Source organism: Diaphorina citri, unplaced genomic scaffold, assembly GCF_000475195.1.
Source record: "Diaphorina citri unplaced genomic scaffold, Diaci psyllid genome assembly version 1.1 scaffold694, whole genome shotgun sequence".
Lineage (NCBI taxonomy): Eukaryota > Metazoa > Arthropoda > Insecta > Hemiptera > Psyllidae > Diaphorina > Diaphorina citri.
In genome coordinates, this window is record NW_007378127.1 from 110957 (window position 1) to 123297 (window position 12341).

Here is a 12341-nt window from a genome sequence, read left to right on the forward strand (position 1 = left end):
CTTTTCTTTTACTCACTTTCTTCCCCTCCTCCTCCCGCTCCTTCTCTCTTTTTCTTCTGCTTTTCCTCCCCCTCCTCCTTTCCTACAAAGCTTTCCTTACTTGGTCTTCTTCCTTCGTCTCGTTCTTCTCATTCTCTTTTGCGTTCGTTCTACTTTTGTGCCTTCTCCTTCTGCTTCTTCTCCTTTTCTTCAGCCTCTTCCTTGTTATCTTTCTCATTCCGATGAACCAAAGGGAAAATACTCAGATAGTTTTTTTTTCTTTTCCTATACGAAGGATTTTCCTGGAGGGTCCAGAAAACCGGAAGGGAGGAAGAGATGGGGAGAGGTAAGAAAAATAGAAAATCCTCCAGAATTCAAAGAAAAAAAAACAGATAGGTCACTGCGAAAGTTTTTATCGTGAAGTTAGCTTTGTTATTGTTTTCTGCTCACTCGAAAATATTCCGATAGTGAAAGCTCGGTTGGGGACGAATGGACGCTTTCTGTCCTTTACTTCTTGTAACTTGTAACCAATTTAGGTTTGATACAGGAAGAACTATAACTTAATACAGAGATCTTAAGGTTGGAAGGGAAGAGAAGAGGATGCGAGAGAAAGCAATTTGTTGTCGCTTTTGCCGTGGAAGTTAATAAAGCTGATTTCTTAACACTCCAAAATGTCAAAAACAACAGAGATCTTATCGTCTCAAAATCATCGAAGAGAGATGGAGGACAGAACAGAAGAAAGTCCGCCGTTCCGAGAACGAACCCTATCTGTTTAGTTTAAATTTCACCCCGGGCAGTAATCGAATCTGCGACCTAGTGCTTACAAGATAAAGTTTGTACCGTACAAAACTCGAATCCGCGATCAAAATGAGTTCAAACCTGAAGTTTTTAATTATTATAATACTAAGCAACCTTTTTGGTTGATTTTATTATTATTATTATTATTATTATTATTATGAAGGATGGAAAGGAAGAGGAGAGGATGCGAGAGAAAGCAATTTGTTGTCGCTTTTGCCGTGGAAGTTAATAAAGCTGATTTCTTAACACTCCAAAATGTCAAAAACAAAGAAGGCAATACCCCCGTCATTCAAACTTTCATGGTGGATTTTACCAATGAGAGATTTCACTAATGGGATAATTTTTAACCACCCAAAAAGAAGTTTTTAATGGTCCAAACAGGAGTTTTCAAAAACTCCTTTTTGGATCATTAAAAAAAAATCTTCCATTAGTGAAATCTCTCATTAAGTCATTGGTGAAACCCACACCATCACAGTTGTACTGTGACGTTAAATGAGAGAGAACGAATACAGAATGAGAGAGATGGAGTGTGTGCGAAAAAGGGAAAGGGATGGAGTGAGTGCAAAAGAGAGAGAAATATGGAGAGAGGGAGAGAAGAGAAAGAGGGATTTCATTTTCTCATTTCGGGGACGTATGTCTGTGCAGAAGGGAAGTAGAGAGAACGAATACAGAATGAGAGAGATGGAGTGTGTGCGAAAAAGGGAAAGGGATGGAGTGAGTGCAAGAGAGAGAGAGAGAGAAATATGGAGAGAGGGAGAGAAGAGAAAGAGGGATTTCATTTTCTCATTTCGGGGACGTATGTCTGTGCAGAAGGGAAGTGTATGTTTTCTCCGGGACTTTTTGAAGTTTTCTCCCATTTTCCGCTTGTGTGTGTTTGTCCCTTCCATTTTTTCCCCCTTTTTTGGTATGTATTGTGTGAATGTGTGTTTGTTCTTCACTTTTCTATTGTCCAAGTTGGAAAATCTTTGTTTCTGATTTTCTATGTACCTTTTTTTTCTAGGCCGAGCTTTTTCAGTCACTTTTGCCGGGCTTAAATAATGGGGAAAAGGTCGTCTCGTTCTGTTTTTAGAGGTAAATTGATTGGTGAATAGGTGTCAGGTGTTGTGATCTATCGCGTCTAAAGCTAAAACGCTAGGATCCTAAAAAGTCTAAAACATGAAAAGAAACTTTTACATTTACTTACCAGCTACAAAGCATTCAACGAGATTTTGAAGAAAATATCTGGTCCACTCGAGAAATCCTAGAAGTCTTTCCAAAACCAAGCTCATCACTTAGACCCTGTAAGGGCTAAGGCCATCTTGTCCAGACCAAAATGAAACTTTAAGAATGAGTCCATTGGGATCATCCTAGTGAATATCTTATCTTCAATTCCTGAGTTGACTTAAGTTCTATGGATTCAACTCCCGAGTTGACTTAAGTTACTCGTATATTTAGGTTGTTTTAATATTCAAATAATTTTGTAATTATTCATGTTTTAGAAACTTCTTCTCTTATCCAATTCGACATGGATTGTACAAGAAGTTGTTTCAATTTTTAATCGATTGGTGATTTGCAAAATTGTTTATCTTCAAAAACGATTTCCAAAATCATGATTTATTTCAGTAGGTTTCCTCATTTGATAGTGCTCTTCAAGAAATTTGAAATCTGGAACAGAAATGTCAAAATCATGGTTATTTTTGATGCAGGGTGATTAAAAGAAAATTTATGAAAATTTCTCGTACATTTTAAGGGCTTTTAAGACCTTTTTAGGGGAGAGGTCAACTTTGTACATAATACGTTTTCAGAAAATACTAATCTTTGAAGTGACGATGTCCCAAAGTTGATGAAAGAGGCTCATTTGCCCCAATTTCTTAAGGGGAAGTCTCTGGTTCAATCTCGTGAACCTTTTTTTTCTTCACCAGTTTGCTCCCGATTCTGAAGGGTTCAACTCTGATTTCTCTTCCGATTTTGCAAAATTTCTGAAAATCTGAATTCGCTCCCAATTTTGCAGATATTCAGAAGAAATATATGTATTGGAATCGCTTTCTCCTATGCAATGCAACTTCCAGCACTTTCTCGTCATTCTAAAGTGCATTAGATTGAATAGTTGGCATTCTCACATACATAGTACGTAATGATGATTATAATACTCGAGTATAACAAGCACAAAGTTCGTGGATATCAATGTTAATCTTCTCGAGAAAGTCGGGAAATACAGTCTGAACATTGGATTGGAAAAGCTGGAGGAAAACAATTAAGGAAAGAGGATTACGTACACATGCATTCCTTCACATACACAAACACATACAGGGTAGAAACCGTGAAACCAGTCCATTAGGTGAAATATTATTTGACAATGCTGGTGACCTTGGGCCAGCCATTCATTATCAGGTATACCTGACACCTGATGAGCACACACACTATCAGGTAGACCTGACAGGTACGGCTGAAAAAAAACTGTTTGCCAGGTCTACCTGATACCTGATGAGCACACACAGTATCAGGTAGACCTGACGCGGGAGAAAAAGGACACAGAAGGCAGAAGGAAAGGGATGAAATAAGGGGAAGGGGGGAGAGGACAGGATGAGGAAACATGGGAAGGAGAGGAAAAGAGGGAGAAAGGAAGGCTACACAGTATAAGAATGAGAGAGAAAGAAGACAGAAAGAGGAAAAATCTGGTGTGGACATCACACGACTTTCCTTATCCTACTGAATGATGCTTATTTGGGTGTTCTCCTTACCTAACTTTTACAATATCTCTAACCGTATAGTCGGTATAGCTGAAAACCGCCAAAAAGCGGTCAAAATACCGCCGACCGCAGCACCTATCTCAATTAAACGTTTTGTGTTACATCCTTGTCACATTTGTGAACTACATACCAAATTTCAAGTTTCTAGCTCATACCGTTCCCAATATATTGTTAAATTACACCGAAAACCGCCAAAAAGCGGTAAAATGCCGCCAACCGTTTATCAAAAGTTTCGTGTCGCATCCTTGTCACATTTTATAGCTGCATACCAAATTTCAAGTCTCTAGCTCTTACCGTTCTCGAGATATTTTGTTTAGAGACAGACAGACAGACACACACACGGACCAATGGCTGAAACTTTGGATTTAGGCTCTAGGGACCTCAAAACGCGTTTTGGCACTAAAAACTGACCATCGAAAATTTGACCCGATTACAATATTTTCCTTCCTATAGGATAAGGAAAGTAAAAATGAAGGAAGAAGGAGAAAAAAAGAAGGAAAGAGGAGGGAGAGGACAGAAAGGGAAAAAGGAAGTGAGGGAGGGGAAGAGAAAATGCTGAAAATAGAGCTAGTAAAAAAATCTCTTGTGACTCATGCTGGTTTACGGTGAATTAAACTTACTTTCCTATTATAGAAAAGGAATAGATAGAACTAGAAGAAGGGGAGAAAGAGAGGTAATGAGAAAAAGGGAAAGAGAGAGAAAGTGAGGGAGGGGTTCGAAAACAGACAACAAGAGTGAGATGGGCATTGTTGAGATGCGTTAGAATGAGAGAGTAAAGAGATAATAGTGGAAGCCTACTTCAGCCACTGCTCAATAACTCTATAGTTTTCTCACTCTCTCTCTCTCTCTATCTCTTTATCTTTATCTCTACCTCCCTTTCTCTTTATCTCTCTCTATCTGTCGAACTCACTAACTCTGACTCATACTTTCCATCACTCCCTCCTCCCATCCTACATCCCGCCCTCCTCCCCCTTCCCTTCTTCTTCTCTCTCTTATCATCTCCCCTGCCTTCTCCTTGCCTTCTTTTCCCTTCATACATCCCGCCCTGCCCAATTTTCCTTCCCTACTCCTCCCCTTACATCATTCCCTCCCCCTCTCCCTATATTGCTTGCTGCCTTACCTTTTATTCTCCGTCCATACCTTTCCTTCCGTCAGCTCCCATGGCGTAGTGGTCACTGCGCTCGCCTTGCACGCGGGAGACCCGGGTTCGATTCCCGGCGGTGTCAAGAAATTTGTACCTTTCCTACATCCCGCTCTCCCTCTTCCCCTTCCCTACTTCCTACCCTCCCTCCTCTAATGATAACACCATGTAAATATTCAGCAAGTCCCAGCAGTACAGATCCTTTTTGGCGTTTCCAATTAACATTAGATATTCATTTTTCGTCGAAGTTGCACTAGAAGTGTTTCCTTCCAAAAAGGACCAAAAGAGAAGACTTTAATCAAGTTTTCAGTATGAAAAAAAAAAGATGTCGCTTTGGACAAAATTGGGAGGATTTTACAAAATCTTGTGTATCTTTGTATTGTTTTTCGCAAAGCATATGGTACCTGAGATCAATATTATGATTTTTCAATTTCTTTCACTTTCAGCCTTAAGACATTGAGAAATCACATTGTGTATCTTGAATAATAGAGAATTAGAGATATCAACTATCAACATGATTATTTTTCCAACTGATTTTATCAGTTACCTACATCCCGCATTAGAAAAGCCGTTTTATCCAACAAGGGAGCTAAGCAGTTTTACGCCCTTTTTGCATAAAATCCCTCAATTCGTGTCTGGAAAATACGAGTCTGAAAATAAGCTTGCTAAGCTTGATAGGTTACAGGTAAGAGGGTTAGGGTTAGGGTTAGGGTCCTTCATGAGAATTTTATAATCTTCTGCCCTCGCAAAATTTTGGCCCGTGTAAGCTTTATTCACGTGTATGAGTGGGAGAGAGATAGGAACGAGCAGCATAGAGGAGAAATAGTTAGAGAGAGAGGGAGAAGGAGTAGGGAAGACAGAAAAGTGAAGACGAGAGGGAGAGAGAGAGAAGTAGAAAGAGATAGGAAGGGACAGGCTAGAGGAGGGAAATACATAGAAGTACTTTCGAGAAGATTATTTTTATCATAGAGGAACGGGCAGCATAGAGGAGAAATAGTTAGAGAGAGAGAGGGAGAAAGAGTAGGGAAGACAGAAGACAGAAAAGTGAAGACAAGAGAGAGAGAGAGAAGTAGAAAGAGATAGGAAGGGGCAGGCTAGAGGAGGGAAATACATAGAAGTACTTTCGAGAAGATTATTTTTATCATAGAAGTACTTTCAAGGAACTTTCGAGAAAATAGAGACGAGAGAAAAGTGAAGAAGAGACGAAGAGAGAAGAGGATAGAATAGTGAAGTACAAGAGAGGGAGAGAGAAGCTGAGCTGAGAAGAAATGGACAGAGTGAGAGGAAGAAATGGACATAGGGAAATAAGAAAGTAGGGAAAAGAGAGAAATGAGAAGGACTAGAAAGAGAAAAACGAAGAACGTAGAAGAGATCTGGAAAGAAATTTTGAGAAATGTGAAGAGAGAAGAGGATAGAATAGTGTAGAAGAGAGGGAGAGAGAAGCTGAGCTGAGAAGAAATGGACAGAGTGAGAGGGAGAAATGGACATAGGGAAATAAGAAAGTAGGGAAAAGAGAGAAATGAGAAGGACTAGAAAGAGAAAAGCGAAGAACGTAGAAGAGATCTGGAAAGAAATTTTGAGAAATGGAGATAGTTTATGTACACTATAGTCGATCAACATCAACTGAAACATGTCCACACTATAAAACATTTCTTTACATCCTGTATATCGACTAGTTGTGTTTATTCAGCACTAAAGTTTTATAATTTTTAGACACACACGTGCCTAACTTTTATTTGATTTTTAAACACACTGTATATTGACTAGTTCAGAACTAAAGTTTGACCATATAAACTTTATAAACGCCCTGTATGTGCACCTAGATTATACCTAATTATTTTTTTTTAGACACACACGTGCCTAACTTTTATTTTATTTTTAAACACACTGTATATTGACTAGTTCAGAACTAAAGTTTGACCATATAAACTTTATAAACACCCTGTATGTGCACCTAGATTATACCTAATTCTTTTATTGGTAATGTTTGCTGCAGCTTTCCGGTATGTTAAACACACTTGCATAACTTTTATATTATTTGTAAACACACTGTATAATTGTATATTGACTAGTTCAGAACTAAAGTTTGACCATATAAACTTTATAAACGCCCTGTATGTGCACCTAGATTATACCTAATTATTTTATTGGCAATGTTTGCTGCAGCTTTCCGGTATGTTAAACACACTTGCATAACTTTTATATTATTTGTAAACACTGTATAATTGTATATTGACTAGTTCAGAACTAAAGTTTGACCATATAAACTTTATAAACGCCCTGTATGTGCACAATTATTTTATTGGCAATGTTTGTTGCAGCTTTCCGGTATGTTAAACACACGTGCCTAACTTTAGGTAGCGGGTCTCAAAATGCCCTATATTTTACCCTATTTTACCTCATTATTTTTTTAGGAGTTAAGCAACGTTTTGGGTGAGATTGATGCGAGGAGGCAGGTAGCTTGTTGGTAAAAGAAGGTAATACCCCCGTCATTCAAACTTTCATGGTGGATTTTACCAATGAGAGATTTCACTAATGGGATTATTTTTAACCACCCAAAAAGAAGTTTTTAATGGTCCAAACAGGAGTTTTCAAAAGCTCTTTTTTGAATCATTAAAAAAAAATCTTCCATTAGTGAAATCTCTCATTAAGTCATTGGTGAAACCCACACCATCACAGTTGTACTGTGACGTTAAAATAAGTGTACTACTTTGGTGAAACTAAGGGGAAAAAACTTTTCTAATCTTATGTAACCACTAGGATGTATGCTATTGAAAGTCAAAAGAGCCCCCATAGTGTCTACGAAAACCCACGGGGCCAAAAACTAATCCGCCAAAGGAAAGGGTCAAACTATAGGGCCGTCTGAACTTTGTCAAAAGAGTACATAGGAAATGCCCCCCATGAGTGTACTACTTTGGTGAAACTAAGGGGAAAAAACATTTCTAATCTCATGTAAGCACTAGGATGTATGATATTGAAAGTCATAAGAGCCCCATAGTGTACGAAAACCCATTGGGCCAAAAACTAATCCGCCAAAGGAAAGGGTCAAACTATAGGGCCGTCTGAACTTTGTCAAAAGAGTACATAGGAAATGCCCCCCATATATTGAAAGTCAAAAGAGCCTCATAGTGTACGAAAACCCATGGGGCCAAAAACTCCGCCAGAAAAGGGTCAAACTATAGGACCGTCTGAACTTTGTCAAAAGAGTACATAGGAAATGCCCCCCATACGGTCTCTGAAAACCCAGGGGGGCCAAAAACTAACCCACCAAACCAAACAGGAGTTTTCTTGAAAACTCCTTTTTGGATCATTAAAAAAAATCTTCCATTAGTGAAATCTCTCATTAAGTCATTGGTGAAACCCATCAGCACAGTTGTACTGTGACGTTAAAATAAGTGTACTATTTTGGTGAAACTAAGGGGAAAAAACTTTTCTAATCTCATGTCAGCACTAGGATGTATGATATTGAAAGTCAAAAGAGCCCACATAGTGTCTACGAAAACCCATGGGGCCAAAAACTAATCTGCCAAAGGAAAGGGTCAAACTATAGGGCCGTCTGAACTTTGTCAAAAGAGTACATAGGAAATGCCCCCCATACGGTCTCTGAAAACCCAGGGGGGCCAAAAACTAACCCACCAAAGGTAGTGGGCCGAACTTTGGGGCCGTCTGAGCTTCGTCAAAAGAGTACATAGGGTGCTGTCCAAAGTGAACTACATAACGTAGTGCGTAGGCTGCCTTTTATCCCAGAACGGATACTGTAGTGCTTGTTAATGAAATTACATTATAACATTACATTGTTAGGTAAAATGAAATATTTCGAATTAGTTTTTTTTTAGTACAAAAGAAACTCAACAAAAAATTTAAAATACTCTTTTTTGTGTGTGTAGCAGAAAGAGTAAACAAAAAAGCGAACGGCGAAAAAAAGAAACACGATTTTTTCTCTCTCTTCGCTCTTTGATTTTTTTCGAACGAAATTTCATTTAAAACATGAAGGAAAAAAAAAAAAAAAAAAAAAAAACAAAGGGCCACCCAAACCTTTTAGTTTTGATGCTAACGGGTATTTACTGTGTGATCTTTGAACATTTGTGGCATCTGGACTGACATAAGGCTAATTTTTTCCAATCGTTTCAAATGAAATTTCTTGTTGAATGTTTTCTTCTTATGAATCTTGGAGTAGGCGAGTTTTACTCTGACTATTTTTGTAGCCTTATTTATGCTGAACAATCATACCATACGTGTTGTTCCTTAGTTCAAAAGGTTTAGGGCATGCATGCCTTGCCCTTGGGATCAATTTAATTATTTGAAGAAATCCATTTACTGATGAAAATTTGTAATGAAACAATAAGTTCATGCAACACCCTGTAGACATTCTCGTTCACATGGTTAGCAAAAAGTAAATATTCCTAGAATAGGTATAGGTACTCAACGAAATAATTAAAAGCAGGATCCTTGTATGTTTTTTACTTTTCCATTACTAATACTAATGTATACGGAGCTATACTAGTGATGAGGAGAGTATTGCAATCGGTCCAAATTTTCAAATACGCCATTCCGCAAATGTAAATAGAAAGTCGTGTGATGTTCACACCAGATTTTTTTTTTTTTTTTTTTTCGAAATAAAACATGAGTTTAAACATGAGTTTGTTTTTTCTACGAAAACAGTGAAACAGCTAGTTTTAATACACGAGAGATTTGGTGACACAGAAAAAGAAAACTTGTTAAACAAAAATCTTGTTGAGGTATTATTTTATTTCGTTTGAATTCTGTGTTTTCTATTAAATAAAAAAAAAAAAAAAAAAAAAAAAACAAAAAACAAAAAACAAAAAACTTTTTTTTTATGTTGTTGTTTATGTTGTTCATTTTTTATTTTATTTATTATATTTTTTTACATTCTTTTACAGTTAGATTTGAAAATCCCACCTGTAGGTGTGTAGGACTATCTTACCTACACCTGCATATGATATATATGGTAAATTGAGGGGATTAAGGTTTTATTTGCTGAAAGAAAATGCTTTATTTAAACTAAAGAAATTGCTTTATTTAAAATTTTAAACTAACGAAACTCGTTTTGTCCTCGACTTGTTCTCATATTTACCTACAACTACAGAAACAAGCTGGGCCCGTTCCTCCGGGAATTTTTTAGTCCGTAGTTTATTCGATTCACGATTGTGGTTAAAGAAAATCAGTACCTATGTACCTACCTAATTTGTTTAATATTCAGTTCATTATTATTATCATTATTGATTTGATTTTTGATTTTACTTTCATGTAATGATTTAAAATCAAGACTAGAGCCCGTTCTCCCATTGTTCCTTTAAGTCACCCATCCATTTATTGGCCTTGCTCGGCGTAGCTTAACATAGGTGACGCTAAAACTGGTCTTAAATTATCTTTATTGGCCTTGCTCGGCGTAGCTTAACACAGATGACGCTAAAACCGGTCTTAAAATAAAGACTGAAGTGTTATCTAAAACTTTCTCACTTTGAGTTTATATGGGTCGTTGCGACAAATTTCGAGATCAGAGCTCATTTGTGCGAGAAAATGTGAAAAAAAATCCCCCAAAAACCAGTTTTTTGGCTTTTCAGCACCACTTTCGTGTTCCTGGTAAAAAGACCTTCAATTTGATATATAGGTCAACCAGGTTTGGATAAGTCCTTCTATGGGGACAGACCGACCGACAGACAGACGACATCGAAGCGAATACAATTTATATTCCGTCCCTATACCTTTTATTATTACTATCGTAATTTAATAAAGGAAGGACGGACTAAAAATGGAGGGGGATAACAACATGTAAATCCAGGCCACGAATGAATAAAATAATATGTAATAATAAAACAATAGTAAAAGTATACGAAGAAAGGAGATGAAAATTTTGTATTAGACAAGGGAAAAGGAGAAATTTTGTATTAGACAAGGAGGCAGAAGGCGAATTCTTGGAAAAGAGAGAAAAAAAGGTAGCAAATTGGGGAGAAACTGGGATGAAAGGGAGAGAAATCGAGGGAAAAAGGGAAGATTAGGAAACAATCTGGAGTTGTTTTTTCTTACCTCCTTGAGGGCTGAAAATCCAAAGGAATAAAATTCCCACAGGAAATGTTTTTGTCTGTTCTTTTCTTTTTAATATTGTATACCTTTTATTATTGCTATCGTAATTTTATAAAGGAAGGACGGACTAAAAAAAGGAGGGGGATAACAACATGGAAATCCAGGCCACGAATAAAAATTTAGACAAGGAGGCAAAAGGCGAATTCTTGGAAAAGAGAGAAAAAAAAGGTAGCAAATTGGGGAGAAACTGGGATAAAAGGGAGAGAAATTGAGGGAAAAAGGGAAGATTAGGAAACAATCTGGAGTTATTTTTTCTTACCTCCTTGAGGGCTGAAAATCCAAAGGAATAAAATTCCCACAGGAAATGTTTTTGTCTGTTCTTTTCTTTTTAATATTTATTTTTTTATTAACATTTTCTCCGACTAAACAGAAAAAAATACCTTTTTTGTGTATATTTTCTCGGGAAAAATAAATAAAATAAAAAGTTATAGAAATAAAAAAAATACAAGATAAATATTAAATACCTACCGGAAAAAAGAAAAGAATGTTTGAAATTGTTTTCAATAGTATGGAAGCTCTTGGAATGCAACAAACTTTGCTATTTGCTGGTTGCCATTTCATGATAGAAATAGCTCCAGGGTTGCTCCAATGAGGGGAGAACTGAGGGCAAGAAAGTACTTTGAATGAACTGTAATGCTGATTCGGAGTTGTCCCCAAATGCCCGATCAGGCCCAAAACTCGATGATCAAATTTCTTCAAATGATGAATATTTTTGCCAATTTGCACCAAATTTGAATAATAAACATGCAAACGTACACACTAAAGCAAAATCGACTAGAAGTAAAATTAGGCCTCGCTTTTTTCGTTCAATAAGATGAGACGATTTTTATAGTTAAATTTAGTAATTTCCTACATTTATTTACATATTTACATATGCACATAATACATAAACTATTATTAGTCATATAGGGGAGTTTGGGGGCTGTGAAACCCCTACTTGTGACCGTCCCTGATATAGTATGCCTAACAAAATAGATAGCCTGATGTAGAAAAAAAAAGGGAAGAAAATTCCTTACAATATTAACCCCTTACAGCCTTGAGATTTTTTATTAAAGAAATAACTATTACAATAATTCCTATTAATTTGGGGGGGGGGGGGGGGGGGGGGAGAGCCTCCAAACCCCGACACTTTGGGGATGAGACACTGAGCAGGGACTATATCATACGGATTTGTTTTATCTATCGGACGTACATCTTTTTTTTTCCCTTCCTTTTAAGGAATGTTATCATTGGGAATGGTCGAACTTCTAAAAATAATTATCTTTAGATTGATAATGTTGATTAACGATAATTAAACCCGCGCCCCCCCCCCCCTTCTCCTCCTCTCCTGACTGTAAGTAGCATCGTTCCATCCGCCGGTTTGTGGTCTGTTGTCTGAGACAGGACTTTATTCTTGTTTTAGAAATCACTCTACAGAAAATTCGCAGCTTTGGGGGGGAGTTTGAGTACTCATCAATTGGGAGGAGTGTGAGACTCACAACTCCCCCAAAAGGCGGTGCGAATTTCTGTAGAGTGATTTTCTAAAACAGGAATAAAGTCCGTTCTCAGACAATCAGACAAAAAAGGATGAAATGTACTTACAGGTCAGG